This window comes from Ursus maritimus, unplaced genomic scaffold (genome assembly GCF_017311325.1).
Source record: "Ursus maritimus isolate PB19 unplaced genomic scaffold, ASM1731132v1 scaffold_14, whole genome shotgun sequence".
Taxonomy (NCBI): domain Eukaryota; kingdom Metazoa; phylum Chordata; class Mammalia; order Carnivora; family Ursidae; genus Ursus; species Ursus maritimus.
Window position 1 is genome coordinate 58,235,961 of NW_024423786.1, and position 9,294 is coordinate 58,245,254.

A 9,294-nucleotide genomic window follows, 5' to 3' on the forward strand; every position below is an offset into this window, starting at 1 on the left:
CGGCGTTTGATACCACCTGTCAGGTCCACAGACGTACTGTGGACACTGCCGTGAGCAGGAACGTCCGTCCCATGCAAACTAGAGAAATCACCTGGAGTCCTGGAGTCAGCACAGACCACAGAAGCCCAAGGAGCGGGGTGCCGCTCACCCCCCCAGCCCCGGCGCAGCGGTGTCCCCTGGGGCTCCAGGCTTCTGTCTGTGCAGCGCAGGCCGAGCCCTGGCTGCTGAGAAGCCCCACTTGTGCTGAGGCCAGAGGCCGGCTGCGGAATCCTCCTGGCCTGCCAACTGCGTCTTCTCATCTCAGGAAAGGGAACGCAAGCTCCCGGGATTACTGTGTGGATTAAGTGTGAAAACACAGGTGGAAACCGCACGGGGCTGGGCACAGCAGAGGCGCTGGGAAACCCCCTGCGGGCACGGGCCCTGAAGGCCCAGCACAGGGTTGTCTCCGGTGTGAGCTTCCCGATGCCTCGGCCCAGACACAAAACGGACACAAAATCAACCCTTCTCTGGAATGCCAAGGCCCGTTCTTTACAGCGGCAAACACACACACACACACACACACACACACACACACGAATAAAGGAAACACAGTTTGTTGACTAGGAAGAGCTGTGAGTTGGTTTCTTCAACGTTCAAACCTGAGGGCTGTAGATGGGGGGTTTAGCATTTCTAGACAACAGAACCCACTTTACAAATCATTTACTTCCACGGGATCCGAGGAGGCGGATACACGATGATCCCACGCAGTTCGGAACATAAGATCCCGGAACGTATGTTCCGGACGCCGTTAAACCTTACCGTAGCCTTTCAGACAACCACGTTCATTCATTCATTCACTTACTTCCTGCACATTCATTCAGTGCGTGCAAATGAGGCCAGGACGGAGGTGAGAGGCCGTCGGCACTGCCCTAACCTGGGACCTAAATTCCTCCTTAAGAGGCTATCAGTCCCAAAGAAAACCAGGCCTAAAAGCTTCTGACCGATCCGCGATTTGGGCTTCAGCTCCGCCGAGGGACTGGTCCGGAGCGGGCGCCCTGCACAGTGCAGGCTCTGGGCCGCGGGCGGCATCTGGTAGCAGCAAGCGCAGGCCGGTCACCTCTGCCAGAGGCCCGCAGACACTCCACATGCGAAGACCCCGCCGTCCGAGAAAGGCATCGTCGCGCCCGGCTACGTGGGGGAGCTACACTGTGGCTGTTGTCTGTTGACATGATTACGTGACCAGAGCGCAAACAGTAATTCTTCCTAAAGGAAGGGCTGCAGGCGCTCCAAGCCACCGCGGGCTTGAGGGGTGAGGCCCGCATCGCCACCCCTGCATCTCCCATCAGGGAGCTTATCTGGCGGGAGTCGGCTTGGCCAGCACGGCAGGTGGGAAAACTCCCGGGGGGGCACGTTCTGCGCCAGAGCCAGAGGCCGCAGAACCGAGCCCCACGGCCCGCAGAGGTCACCTGCCTGACACTCTTTTTCCTGGCTTCCGCTCGTCCTTGCTTTCTGCCCCCGTTCCTTTGCAGGTGTTCCTGCAACGCGGGAAGAAGAAACCTCTCGCACTGGTATCTTCGTCTCGGGTCTGCTTGTGGACAAATCCAAACGAGGACGGGGCACGTCGCCAAGTATCAGCAAAGGCCTTTGGAAATCCGACTCATACTCACCATCAGAAACAGTCTCTCTCTTACAAACCCCATAAAATAATCCAGCCTCGCGGCAAACCCTGAAGCCTTTTTCCCTCCCTCTTCGCGAACCTCGTGGGAGGCAAGGGGACGACAGGTCAAGTTTGGGGCACACCTTATGACTTCTTTCACTTCGTTTTGACTCTTTCAGGCAGACACAGGGTTTCATGTCTAAAGTTGGGGGTGAGGATTGAGCGGACACAGATGGGGGTTCCGTTGTCCATACCACAAAGTTCATGGCTGGCTTATAACTTCTTACGGTGGAAAAATCCCGAACATGCGCAAAGGTAAACAGAACCAAATCATGAGCCCCTCCCTACGAGCCCGTCAGCAGGTTTGGCCACCAGCAGCTCAGAGCCAACATTTATTTCATCTGTATCCCAGCTACCTCTCCCCTCTTCACCTCAAATCACCTTAGGGGCAAAACCCAAATACCTTATTTCACCGGTAGTCTTCAATATCTCCAAAACGCAAGGACTCTTTTTTATACGCGTAAGCATAACATCATGGCATCTAAAAATTACAGTTCCTTAACATCACCAGATAGTCAGTCAGTGTTCAAATATCCCCAACTATCTCGCTATCATCACTACTAGTTTTAGTTTTTCATCGTTGGTACTTAAAACCATAGGCTACTGGGATGCCTGGGGGCTCCGTCAGTGAAGCATCTGCCTTCGGCTCAGGTCCTGATCTCGGGTTCCTGGGATCGAGCCCCACGTTGGGCTCCCTGCTCAACCGGGAGCCTGCTTCTCCTTCTCCCTCTGCCTGCCGCTCCCCCTGCTTCTGCTCTCTCTCTCTGTCAAATGAATAAATAAAATCTTTAAAAAATAAAATAGAACCGTAAACTATTAGCTTACAGCTGGCTGAATTTAACTCTGCATAAGGTCTCTCTCTTGGACGGGTTACATGTCTCTCAAGTCTTCTTTAGTCGATAGGCTGCCCTCCCTCTCTTTTTGTCTTTCCTTGCAATTTATTTGTTGAAGAAATGGGGTCATTTGTTCCTATAGAACTTCCTGAGGTCTGGATCTCACCGATCACGTCTTCATGGTGTCATTTCACACGATCTCCCGTTCCCTCTGTGTTCCCTAAAGTGGTGGTCAGGTCTAGAGATTTGATGGGGTTGGGGTTCGAGTTTGTTCTGAGACCTCTTCGTATGTGGTATTGGGGACTTCCATCAGGAGGCATACAGGCTGATTTTCTTTATTTTCTTGTTCCACTTTGATTAAAAGGAAGCTGTGATCGTCCCATTGTCGCAGGACAGAGAACTGTGACTCACCTCTCGTAACTTCTGGGGCTGACTTTGCACTGTGGACTCGCCTGCCTCTGACAGCTCAGGGTTTTCCTGCTGGGTCAGAGAGAGGGCAGTGTCGGAATGGGACAGGGGCCAGTGAGGGGGGAGGGCAGGGTCAGAATGGGACAGGGGCCAGTGAGGGGGGAGGGCAGGGTCAGAATGGGACAGGGGCCAGTGAGGGGGGAGGGCAGGGTCAGAATGGGACAGGGGCCAGTGAGGGGGGGAGGGCAGGGTCAGAATGGGACAGGGGCCAGTGAGGGGGGAGAGCAGGGTCAGAATGGGACAGGGGCTGGCGAGGGGGTCACCGCCTTCTCCTTCCCTCTCACCTGCCCTGGCTCACGCCGTGGGCACAGGAAGTCACAGCTCCAGGGGGAGGCTCAGCTGGCTAACCACAGGTTAAGTGGTTCAGTTTCTTTGAGCCTCAGTTTCCTCAACTGTAAATTGATAATCATTTCTCCCGAAGAGGGTTTATGGTGGACCTGGTTAATGTTGTAGTCACCCAGTATCTCTTGAAAACCCACGCTCTATATGCCAAGACAACTTCCCAGCTGCCTCCTTGCTCCCTTCCAACCCCTGGCTTCTGGGAGCAGACTCACCCGCATCAGAAACCCCTGGGTCACCTGGGAGTGTGCAGCCCACTCAAGCCCCTGGAGAGTGCCTTTGCCAGGGAGCCAGGGCCGACCCAGGACAGAAACACAGGTCCTCTGATTCTAAAACCAGGCAGAAAGGAGAGAGAATGCGGGCAGGAAACATGTCTGGCTTTGACTCCTCCAATTTTTGTTGCTCTCTCCCTCTGGTTACCATCAATAAAGGAGAAGCAAAGCCCAGGGCCGGCCCTGGCAGGGGCCTTTGGAGGGAGGTGGGGCCTGTGAGCGTGCTCTGAAGCTCAGGTTTCTTCCCCCTGCCTCCCAGGGAGGCTCCCTGCACCGAGCACCTCAGGCCTCCCAGCTTCCCGAACAGACATCCTCGGTCTGTTAAAGGAAGGACCCAGTCTGTTAAAGGAAGGATCTGGGTGGGTCCGGAGAGCTGCCTCCTGTGAATGGCTGAGGGAGAAGCAGGCCCAGGGCCGACCTGTGAAGGAGGCAGAGCCTAATCCTTCAGGGAGGGAGCCAGAGGGAGGCCAGGACCTCAAAGGGGAAATAAGCACCTTCCCTCTGCCCCACAGAACCCGCTGGGCTGCTGTCTTTAGCTCCGCCCCCGGGCCGGCCCAGGGCCTCGTGGGAGAGGCAGGTGGGCAGAGAGGTGGCGGGAGGGCAGACGCTGCCCAGACCTGGGGAACGGACATCTGCAGGGAGTGGCCAGGAATGCAGTGGGTCACCTGCTCAGGAGACAGGGGAGTGCCCTGTCCCTCGGGTGACAGGCGCTGCATCTGGGTCTCCTCAAGGCCGTTTTGTCCCGTCCCCCAGTCCCGACTCAGTTGCTCAGCTGTCAGATTTAGGAATACTGCGGGATTCATCTTCTGGTCCCAAACGCCTGCGGTATGGATGGGAACCTGAGGTCTGGAGGAGACGGGCCTACCCCCTATTTTATACACTCATCACCTTCCTCCACCGAGCGCTGCGATCAAAAAGTGACCTCCGCACACGTATGTGACACACTTATGTGAAATACGAAATTCTAATATTTCAGCTGATTTGATAGAATTTCACAGAATTCAAAAGGCACAGAGAAGGAACTCTTTCCCCACTGCTCTCTCAGCACCCCCGAGGACGCGGGCTGTTTCTTACTTAACCCTCCAGGGATGTTTGATGCATAGCAAACAGTTACTTTGTTTGACCAACTCGGACAGTTCCTTTTTAAATTTTTTAAATTTATGTATGTATTTTTTTGGTTTTATAGATTTATTTTCAAAGGGAAAAGCAGACAATTTAAATACAAGTCGAAACAGAGTGACTGTCAAAGGCTGTCGTAAGGCCAGAACGCGTTCTCACCGCCAGACACTCGCCATCATCTTCCGACTCTTCTCTCAGTGAAAAAGGGGGTCTGGTATTTTATTCATATACGTCCTTCTTATCTACAATGTCATCTACAATTTCCTGTGGACACATTCACTTCTCTGCCTGTGTCTCACCAATTTCGAACCCAGATTCGTCCTCCACGGCCATGACCATCTCTGCTTGGTCTAAACTGTCTAAGCCCAGGTCTTTCATAAAGTGGGAATTTACCGAGCGCTTTTCTGGGTCAGTCCCGACATAGGGTTTCGGGACATAAAGAACACGGTCATGATTCCCTCTAACGTCAAAGGGGCTGCATCACTATCCTGGCGGTACCACTGTGTGCCTGGAGACTGCGGGAGGGCCGAGGCTGGCCACGGAGCCCCAGGCCTAGTCCTGCCCCCGCGGGGCACGACGGGGTGACCCCGAGCGGCCAGCATGGGGACCCGGGGCAACTGCTCGAGGCCACAGGCAGCTGGCGGACACGAGCAGAAAGGACTCAGGCCGCCATGGCTACGCTGACCCAGGAGGCACTGCCACTTACTTTTTTAAAAGCACAAACTCTGGGGGCACCGGGATGGCTCAGTAAGTGAAGTGTCTGCCTTCAGCTCAGCTCACGATCTCAGGGTCCACGTCCTCGGGCCCCTACTCAGCGGGGAGTCTGCTTCTCCATCTCCCTCTGCCCCCCTCACCCCCCACGTGTGCTCTCTTCCTCTCTCTCTAATAAATACATAAATAAGATCTAGAAAAAGAAATAAAGCACAAAATTTGTGTGCTGTACCCATTGCTCTGTGCTTTGGTTTTGCACGTAACAAATCTTGATTCTATCAGTTCATTTTGGTACCTCCCCGCCTCGTTCTTTTTAATAATACATGTTTACTTGTACGACTGGAGCACAATTTATTCAGCTAGCCTCCTCGTCAGGATCCGAACTTGAGAACAATGGTTCCGTGAAGACCTGGTGCATACCGCGTATGTTGTTGGGCACCTGTATCCCTGTGGGGTAAATTTCTGGAATTTGGAATTGGAACTGGACAGAGTTGGTTGATTTAATTTTTTGATCGCTATCACCATTTGCCCTTCAAAGGGCCTGCCCCCGTAACTTCCCCACTAGCAACATGTGGGGCTGCCTGTTTTCAGACACTTGGGCTGGCCCGAGTTCACTTTTGTGGTTTTTTGTTTTGCCAACCTGATAGGTGAAAAATGGTACCTTGTAGTTTTAATGTGCATTTCCTATATTATGAATGAGGCTGAGCATCTAAGATAGAAACGCAGAGGACAGTGTGTACACGGACTGGGGTCTGGCCCCCACCCCAGACTGCGCCACTGTGCTCCCCCTTCCCCCCCAGCGGATGTGAGGTGGCCAAGCAGCCTGGCCCTCTCCAGCCTGGCCCTCTCCACCCTCCCGGGAGCAAGCTTCCCCGCCCCCTCACCTGGGATGAGTAAGTTTCTCCTGGGTGACTGAAGAGGCTTTATTCAGGCACCCTGGTTTGTCCTGCTTTTCTGTCCCTGAGGGCTGGGACTTGGCCTCAGATGCAAAGGAGGGATTTGCAGCAGGGTAGTGGCGAGATGAGACCTGCTTTTATGGGAAGTAGAGCTGGGGTAGATGTGGGGTGGGGAGGAGGCCACTGCAGTTCAAGTGAGCCAAGCGCTGGGGCCTGGGGACCCCGAGTCTGAGATCGGAGGTGGCTGTGCAGGACTGATGGGGGAGGCGGAGGAGGGAGAGAGGCAGTCACGGGAGAGAGTGAGGGCAGAAGACCAGTGAGCTGGAGCTTGCTTGTGGGATGGACGGAGAAGATGAGGAAATGTTGGTGGGGTGAGTGCCCTACTAGTAGCCACAGGACTGGAGCGGTCACATGGCCAACGGAGGGATGGTTAACTCGGCCAGTCTGGCCATGCAGGTTAAATCATCTCTGGGGTGTGTCCTGCTGCTGGTTTCCTGGAGAACAGCCAACACAGAGCTAGCTTTACTCCTGCCTAACCACCTTAGTCTCGTTCCTTCCATGGCCCTCCTCCGGTCCCTCTGGCTCAGGGAAGTGTGGCCTGGTGGCCAGACCAGCGGGAGCTGGGGGAGGAGGAGCGGATTGGAAATAGGAGATGGGGGTGACAGGGAGATGGGGGTCCACTGACCTCAGGCTCCAATCAGGTTTCTAGGGTGTGTTTGCTGCTGGCCTAAGAGCAGAAGGTGGCCAACCAGACCTGGAGGCCATTGCCCTTTCCAGGTCTCTGTGTTCTAGATCCTTCTCTGGCTTTGGCCCATGTTCCTCTCGGCCGGCCCTGTCTCCCGCAGTTCCCAATCCCAAACGAAGCAGCAAACACGATAAGCACCTTAGTCTCTCTGTTGGGGTTGACAGGTCAATTTCAATTTCAGAGAATGAATAATTCTTTGGTATAAGTATATCCCATACATCGCATGGGACATGGTTATACTTTTTTAAAAATTGCTTATCTGAAATCAGATTTAATGGGGTGTCCTTTTCTGAAATGTGCCAACTTGGGCAACCGTGCCCGGTGGAGACGGCCCCGCTGCCTGACCGCGTGCAGGCCTGGTCCTTTAGAGGAACCACCACCCCGGGACCGCACTCCGCAGGGGCCTTCATGCCCCTTTCTGGGGGGGAATACCCGCCCGCGCCCATCCGGTCCCGAATCCGAGCTCCTGACAAGCACCCACCCGGACTGCGGCCTCAGGGCCGGGGTTCCGACTGCCACTGAGGCAGAAGGCGAAGGTGAACGGTCTGCGGCCCAGCACAGAACAGACAGGAGGGGGCGCGGGGTGTGTGCGGTGATTTGGAGAGCCAGCCCCGCTGGGTGTGAACCGGTCCCTCACGCAGCCTCCCCACAGTGACGGAAGGTGTCTGCACTCACGCAGAATAACCAGGGAAACAGTGGGGGAACGTGGCCCGCAGGACCCCTGGGCGGTCCCGTCCCCAGTCCCAGCTCTGAGCTCCGGGGTCGAGACCTGCACCCCCCCCCACCCCTGCTGCAGGGGTAGAGGCCCGCACCCCCCGCCCTCCATCCACGCTCCCAGGGTAGAGACCCAGGCCTGCCCCTCCCTGCTCCTACCCCCTTTCACGCTCCTGGGGTAGAGGCTCCTGACCATTGGCAGAGGGTGGGGCGCGGCTGCACCTGGGACACCCCAGTGGGCAGTTCCCCAGCAGCCGACGCTTCACACCATGTTAGGGATGCAGGGGAAGGCCTGAGAAATCCTGTCAAAACGAGACTTAAGCAAATTGAACCTTATTTTCAGATCCTTTACCTCAAGGTCTCACCTGCAGCTGGCGGAGGCGGCTAAGTCCTTGAGTTTTGAGTTTTGCTTCTCCTTTTATCGTGCCGTGGGCAGCGGGAGGTGGGGCGGGGGTGACTTCAGGCCACCAGGAACCAGGGAACCTTACTGAACAGCTGTAGACAGGCAAGGTAAGCCACGAAGCCACGCGGCCTCCGGCACGCTCTGCGTTTGGTGACTTTGCCTTCTGTCTACCCGGCTCTGCCGTCTCAGTGCCCCGCGGGAGGGTTCACGAGAACGCTGGAATGACCACAGGTTACAGTTTTAGTTCAAAGCTGCTGCAAAGGGAGATGCTTTGGAAAGAGTCCGTCGAAGGATGTCGTCTGAGTAGAAATTCGTAATATGGGGAAAAAATGAGACGGTCATGGTCAGGCTGGATTTTAAAAATCTGGGTGAGCGTCGTTAGCCTGTTTGCCGGGAGGTTCGAGTTATCATGGTTGCAACTTCCAGAGGCATAAAGCCTGCTTAAAACCGCCCAGGTCCCTCTATCAGGAATGCCAATTACGGAAGCGTCGAGGACATGCATCAGGAGCAAAGTTCTGCCCCAGGTGAGGCGTGGGACGGTTTGCAGTGAGACCGGGCCCTCAGGGGCTCATCTGTAAGAGGTGCCTGGAGGCCGTGGGGACACGGGACTGCTGGGCAGGGTGGGGGGGAGGGGCCGTTGGGACCAGTGCACCACATCGGGAGCATCTGCCCTCGCCCACTCCATCACCCGCACCTGCACTGCTCGGCAGCCCCCAAGGCAACGGCCTGCACGGGGCCACCAGGGGACGTGTGCAGCACGCACCCCCAGGCCCCCGGGCACCCCACCCCACCCGTGCCCTCACCACCCCACGCTAACAGCCCCACCCCCCCGCCAGCCGCTGGCCGCAGGGCTCCCCTCACAGGGCGGAGGAGCAGTAGGCCGGAAAGGCAAGCTTTCAGCACCTGGGCACCCGTCCTGTATCTGGAAGCCTGACGCCTGAGAACTGCCGCCTGGCCAAGCTCAGAACTCTTGCACTTTCTTTCCGTAGCTTTCTCGCTGGTCAGGCTTCCTCTCTTCTCGGGCGAGCCCCTTGAGTCTGCGAGGACCCCACCAGCCTCCCAGACACGTCTGCATCTCTGGTTTGGGGTGCCCAGCAC

At 56.1% G+C, this 9,294-nt stretch overlaps 1 pseudogene; it reads right to left on the minus strand.

Annotated features, from left to right (window-relative positions):
• Positions 1-4,946: 4,946 nt before the first annotated feature.
• On the minus strand, positions 4,947-5,400 carry LOC103660323 (annotated as a pseudogene).
• Positions 5,401-9,294: the final 3,894 nt, after the last annotated feature.